General features: G+C 43.0%; 1 protein-coding gene across 1 annotated transcript in view; it reads left to right on the top strand.

Annotated features, from left to right (window-relative positions):
* Positions 1-2,284: 2,284 nt before the first annotated feature.
* The window catches only part of LOC311223749 (estrogen receptor beta-like), a gene marked incomplete at its 3' end in the record, with an annotated part of 186,967 nt that continues 181,985 nt past the window's right edge, over positions 2,285-7,266 (top strand). The window contains 1 exon segment of the mRNA XM_084308520.1: positions 2,285-2,659.

Genomic DNA, 7,266 nt, shown 5'->3' with positions numbered 1-7,266 from the left:
CCCCCCCCGGTGGGCAGACCAGGCAACTGTGCTTTGGGCCCCCCACCTTTTTTCAGAAGGGTCCCCGACCAATCGGAATGTTTTTTGAAAGATAGATTAAAGAAATCAGTATTGACTGCCAAATTTTGTGGAATCATTTCATAAATGCCCTCCTAGTTAGGGTCAGCCAGCCAATCGGAGGGCCCCTCGAAATGTCAAGTGATCATGTCGAACGTAATTGCATGTTCTCCCCGTGCTCGCAAGGGTCCCCCCCCCCCCCCCCCCTCCCCGATAAGAGAAACCCAATGGAAAAACATGCATAACAACAGATCGCTAACGCTGTCACGTCCGTGATGAAGACGGGCAGGAGCACTTGGATGGTCCCCGGGCGTGGCTCACGCCACAGCCCTCGTCTGCTCCCGGCTGCCCTTGGGGGGAATGACGACGGGATGGGTTAAGCGCAGAGGAGTATCGCATCGGTGATCCTAAAGTCAATGCATGCGTCAGTGTTCCGGTGTGTGTGTGGTAACTAACCGCTGTGTGCCGCTAACATTGAGTGTCGTTGCATGCCAATTAAAGACCTCTGCGACAGGTCCTGCATTATTATTATTATTATTATTATTATTATTATTATTATTATTATTATTATTATTATTATTATTATTATTATTATTATTAATTTCAACTGACCGATCGTAGGGCCCCTCCAAACGCCACTAGGGGTTGAGTGGGGCTGGGTTCCATCTGTAATCCACAACTATCTCCAGTGTCTTGAGAGCGTTGAGCTCCAGATTGTTCTGGCTGCACCAGGTCAGCAGATGGTCAATCTCCCACCTGTAGGCGGACTCATCCCCACCAGAGAGGAGTCCAATGAGGGTGGTGTCGTCCGCAAACTTCAGGAGCTTGACAGACTGGTGACTGGAGGTGCAGCTGTTGGTATATTATGTTCCTTATGTTATAGTGTCCTATATGTTATTTTATGTTTATAATGATCTTTTTTTTATATTTACATTTACATTTACATTTAGTCATTTAGCTGACACTTTTATCCAAAGCGACTTACAAGTTCTGTACAACAAGTCATCAGGAAGGGCACAACTCTATCAGCTGAGTAACAATGTTCATCAAAGTGTTGAGTGCTACATGTAGGTTAGTTTATTAGGACAAGTGCATGACAGTAAGGTTAGTTAGGGTTAGATTTTTAATTTTTAATTTTTTCAGATAATGGTTGAAGAAGTGTGTCTTTAGTCGATGGCGAAAGATTGGTCGGGTTTCGGCTGTCCTAACTGGGGTGGGTAGTTCATTCCACCATTGTGGGGCAAAAACTGAGAAAAGGCAGGTTCTCCTTGATGACCCTCCCGGAGCTCGGAGAGGAGTGGGTCTGAGACGTGGGAAGGGGGAAACGAAATTTCACTTCTCTGTGTATGTCTTGCACATTATGAGAAGCGACAATAAAGCTGACTTTGACTTTATCTCAGTGTTCCAGTAGTGGAACATCTCTCTCTCTTTCTCTCTCTCTCTCTCTCTCCCTCTCTCTCACTCCGTCCCCTTTGTCCCACATCTATTTGACTTGATTCAAGTGAGACTGGATGCAAACATGTGTTTTAAGTCTTGTTTTTGGCATTTGTCCCAGCGGCTTTTGATGTTCTGCGGACGATTGAGGTGAGCATGTCGTTATCTCACACAGCAGGCTACACTTGACTGATTGAGAAACACTGCGTGTCTAAAACAGTATTGTTTTAATTAAATTGTTTCTCAATTGAATGGAAATCTGTTGTATTAGGGATGGATGGCATAAAGAGCATTAAACTGCTGAGCAATATGATATTATATACTATATACCCGTAGGTCATATGTCCCTATGCCCTATGTCATGTATGCCCCTATGCCATGTATGTATATGCCATATAAATGTCATGATGTCATGTATGTTGTGTGAAAATGGGGGACCCTGATGTAAACAATTAAGACGAAAGTCTTTCTCTTGTCTGCATCCCCTTAACAATTGTGTGTATTGAGCCGTACTGTATTGTACCCATTCTGCAATCTGTTAAATAAAGTTTTCATTCATCCTGGCTATATTCATAATCATAACACATCTATGAAGGCGGCTCTCCGAGAGGGGCGTGGTTAAACACGGGTGGGGGTGTGCTCCCCCGCGTCATCACCGAACGCCACTCCCACGCAGAAAGTTGTAGACGAGACGCTCGCGACTGTCAAAAGTGTGTTTCGCAGGCTGTGACGTAGTAGTAGTAGTAGTAGCGCCGTGGATGGAGCTATATGCAGCAGGAGTGTGATTATAAAAAAAAATATTGATAATGATATAACAAAACCAATGAAGAGCGAGGAGGAGAAGAAGTTCGCACTTCGCATGGGAGTGATTTGACGACGAAGCATTCGTTTTTTTTATTAAATTTTTTTACATTTACCAGTTACACTACAGATTGTTGTTTTTCTCACCAGTTACACCACAGCCTGTTGTTTTTCTCACCGTTGCGACTTGCGACCACCACCACGCAGAGGGTCCACGCAGAGAGGCCGCGCGCTGAGGATCCGCGCTGATAGGCTGCGCGTGGGGCAATAATAATATTGAAACCCTCTCCCGACTGGACGGGCAGCAGCAGATCTTTATCGTCCTCCTGACTGAGTGACGACAGCTCGTCGAGAAACACAGTGACAGGTTTGTGGCATGAATCATGATGAAGGATAATATCGTATTGTGTCATGTGTATGTTCAGAATCAGAAAGATTTTGCCAGTTTATTTTACATACACGGAATTTGATTTGGTCGTTTTTGGTGCGAGTGCGACGGATAGATAATTACGGTAGAATAAATATAAAATGTGGAATCATATCAAATGGAATATAAACTAATTTAAAATAGAAGCATCAATAGAATATATATTTTTTTTTTTTTATTATTAAATAGGCCAGGGCAGTACATGTGCACGATGTGGTCGCCTTTAAAATGTCCCGAGAAGTTTTGAAATGTGCAGAGAAAGTTTTGAATTTGAGGGGCAGCTGCTGGCTACACCTGAATTGGGAACACAGTTATTAATATGCGAGCCAGGTGCGGTGCCGCCGCCGCCGGGTCGAATCCCAATTCCAAAAAGAACGGTTTGTTTTTGCTGATCCAGCTTTGCCAAGTAAGTAACGGTGGTTTGTTATTCTGTCTCGGCTATATTTGCATAACGACAGACCGATTTTCCTTCGCAGCTGCCAGTGTGCATTAATGAATTACTCCCTGACAAGGAAATCCACCGAGCATTCAACAGTCTGTTTTTTATATCGCAAGGAAATCCACCGAGCATTCAACAGTCTGTTTGTATATTAGCTGTTTCATAATTATACAGTTTGTTGTAACGCAGAGGAACATATTGGTCTTTATCTATTGCATCAACCTATATTATTGCTTAACGGTTGTTTAATGATTTGCAGCCTGCAGCAGATTATTGAGTATGTGATCCTGTCAACATAACGAGGCAATCCTGAAGGGAAAGTAGAGATCATTTGAGAAGAGCCAGCCATGTAAACGTCAAAGTCAGTGTAAATGGGCTGTTGTTAAGAATGGCAGCCAGATTGAGTTGAATCTGTCTGCATGGATAACTGAAGATAACAACCCCCCCCCCCTTCTCTCTGTCCCTCGGCCCCCTGCCTCTATATCTCTCTCTGTCTCAGTCTCTGTCTCTCTCTCTCTATCTCTGTTTCTGTGTGTCTCTTTCTCCCTGTCTCTTTCTCTGTGTGTGTCTCTTTCTCCCTTTCTCTTTCTCTCTCTGTGTGTGTGTGTGTGTGTGTGTGTGTGTGTGTGTGTGTGTCTCTTTCGCTCTCTCGTTCTCTCTCTCTTTCTCACACCCCTTCCCTTATTATGGCTCTCCTCCACTCTCCTTCCATCTCGTTCGCAGAGAGTCTAGACATGGTTTATCTCTTGACAGTGGACACTGGCAGTGATCGGAAGTTTAATTTAGTACCAAAAAAAAAAAAAGATTAAACTCAGAGGGAGATTAGCCTAGATTTAATATAGTAAATCAAAGAGCAGCACACACTATGCAGTAATATTTTGGCCGTTCATTTTTATTTGTATTATTCATAGCACTGCATGCCCATCATTTCTCTATTGATAACATTTGGGGAGTGGAGTCGCCTCCCGGACACCAGGGAGGATTTCTGGCATCCTCTCCATCTGATGGCCTTGGTGTGATCTCTCTGATGTGTGTGTGTGTGTCTGTGTGTGTGTGTGTGTGTGTGTGTGTGTGTGTGTGTGTGTGTGTGTGTGTGTGTGTGTGTGTGTGTGTGTGTGTGTGTGTGTGTGTGTGTGTGTGTGTGTGTGTGTGTGTGTGTGTGTGCGCGCGCGTGCGTGCAGGAGATATAATATATATACATGGCAAAGGACAAATTTGTACTCTTGTCTGGTGTTTGAAATCAGTTATATGTTGCTAATTAAACATCTCTCATCCAACGACATCATCAACATAAAAGGATCCATTTCCATGCAAAGCACAAAAAAAGTATTATACGGGGAATGTAAGGCAAGGCACGTTTATTTTATATAGTGTGTTTCATACACAGAGGCAACTCAAAATGCGTTTATAGAATACAAGGAACATAAAGAAATATATATAAGAAAGAAAAAAAGCATAGAAAGAAGATGAAAGGTTAAAGGTCAGTCAGTGAGCAAATTGACACAGGATTTCACAAAACTCAGAAAATGGAACATCAGGGGGCGAAATCTGCCGTGTGTGTGTGAGTGTGTGCGCGTGCGCGCGTGTGCGTGTGTGTGCGCGCGCGTGTATGTGTGTGTGTGTGTGTGTGCGCGTGCATGCGCGCGTGTGCGTGTGTGTGAGGGGGAGTCCCATCGCGAACAGTGATAATATCTCTCGGCGGCCAACTCTGTACATCCTCTTCCTCTGTTCCAGCGAGCATGAAATACATTCCACCGGTGAACTCCTTGAACTCGCCAAGGTCACAGGTTTCTCCAGAAGACCCCCGTTCAGCCTGTCCGCTCCCCAGAGCCTCGGTACACTGTGTGTCTAAAACACATGGGAGTTAACGCAGCGCCCTGTCCACAGCCTCCCCCCTGCAGACTGTAGGCTACACTGGAGTTCCAGAATAGAATAGAATAGAATAGAATAGAATAGAAATCCTTTATTAATCTCGAGGGAAATTCGGCACTACAGATCGTTCACATTGAACAATAAACATTTAGGGAGGTATAGTCAATAAGAATAAGAATATTAAAAAAAAATAAGAATAAAATAGAATAAAGAATAAAATACGGTCCGGGATATACATTCTGGTATGTATATACATTCTAAAATCTTAAATATAAACTATATACAGCACCCAAACATATACAGAAATATACAGTAAAATGTACAGTAATAAGTGTACACATTTAAAGTGTAAAGTGTCCAGGTAGATTTGGCCAGGCTGTACTGTCATCACCCTGTGCTCAGTGATGCATTGTAGAGTATAATGGCTGTTCTACCATTGTGTCTAAATAATACATTAAAACTGTAATCCTTGATAATAGCCCATTTATAATAACACTTGTAATAATCAACTTTTAGTAATGTTTGTCCTTTTCAGACTCCGACTATCAAGACGTACACGTTTTTGTACATGCCGTCAAACATCTCTCTTTGTACCCATATCATTTATAAATAAATTGCATGTTGAAGCGAGATTTACAATTTGGATGTGAGTACAGTAGGCCAGTGTGAACGGAAGCCACACCATCAAAACGTATACAGAATAAATACTGTATCTATCTAAAAACAGATCACGCCCCATCACATCCATTTTCTTTTGGGGAAAAAACTGCTATAGATGCAAATACAAGAAATACAGTTTGGATTATTCTGTCATAACAACTATTCAACGTTGAACACGTCCCCAGGTGGCGCGCACCTCTATCGAGGCTAAAGGTGAAAATCCACCACAAAACTGAATTCACTTAGTCCATTCCGACGGTCTTAAGACAGTTAAATCAATCTCTGTAAACATTAAGACGACTGGGAATCGGAGCCTCACGTCTTGGATCTGTGATGTCCACCTCGAGTGACACCTTTTGTAGTTCGTTCTTGTTGATGAGTAGCGGTTGCCTTTGTGGGCTCGTAAAACATTTGCTTATTTAAATGTAGGACTTACAGCTCTGAATTAAAAGCTTTAAAACGTTTACCTGTGTGTGTGTGTGTGTGTGTGTGTGTGTGTGTGTGTGTGTGTGTGTGTGTGTGTGTGTGTGTGTGTGTGTGTGTGTGTGTGTGTGTGTGCGTGTGTGTGTGTGTATTTAAATACACAATATATACATTTCTCCAAACCTCTCTTGGCTGAATTGATTGATTGATTGAAAACTTTATTAACAGATTGCAGAATGAATGGGTACAGTACAGTACAGCTCAATACACACAATTGTTAAGGGGATGCAGATCAGAGAAAGACTTTCGTCTTGTTTACATCAGGGTACCCCATTTTCAATTCATCATAACATATATGACATACACGACATACAGTACTGCTACATCTATACATTCATGACATTACCAGATTTGCAAATACAGTACTGTTTGTGAAGTGATACAAAAATAGTCTAGAGAAGAGAGTATATACTCAGGCTAAGCCTGAGATGTGGCCGGCAGTAACAACAACCTGTCCCCACTTAACTCCCACACATCAGACCAAAAGCAAACAAAGAATGTAAACAAAGTACAATACCAAGAGGGGCACTTTTGCCTAGATGCCGCTGTGTTGACGACGTAGAATTGCAGAATCGACTCGACTCGACTCGAAAACAAATAGAAAAAAACTGAGCTGCCACAATATTATAGAAATAGAATAGAATAGAATAGAAGTATTCTATTGATCCCGAGGGAAATTCAGCACTACAGATCGGAGATCGCTCACAATAAACATTTAGGTAGTCAAATAAGTCGAAAATAAGAATAAGTAATAAAAGTAATATACGGTATGATATAAAATACACTTGAACATAACGTGAATTCTGTTTCAGGGTGGATTTCACAAGCAGGGTGGGGGTGGGGGGGGTTGCTTGGAGTGTGTTAAACCTCAGTTATGGACCGTACTGCAGCGTTGGCCGGGTGCCAGGCGACGGCGCTGCTGGTCTATAATGGCTCACCCTCAGGGTCACCATCAGGGTCACCTCAGGGTCACCATCAGGGTCACCGTCAGGGTCACCTCAGGGTCACCATCAGGGTCACCACGGGGTCACCTCAGGGTCACCATCAGGGTCACCACGGGGTCACCATTAGGCTCACCTGCTGCAGCTGTGGG

This window comes from Notolepis coatsorum (genome assembly GCF_963971535.1).
Source record: "Notolepis coatsorum genome assembly, chromosome: 2".
Lineage (NCBI taxonomy): Eukaryota > Metazoa > Chordata > Actinopteri > Aulopiformes > Paralepididae > Notolepis > Notolepis coatsorum.
The sequence above is the reverse complement of the archived record's forward strand: the minus strand, read 5'-3'. Positions and strand labels throughout refer to the sequence as shown.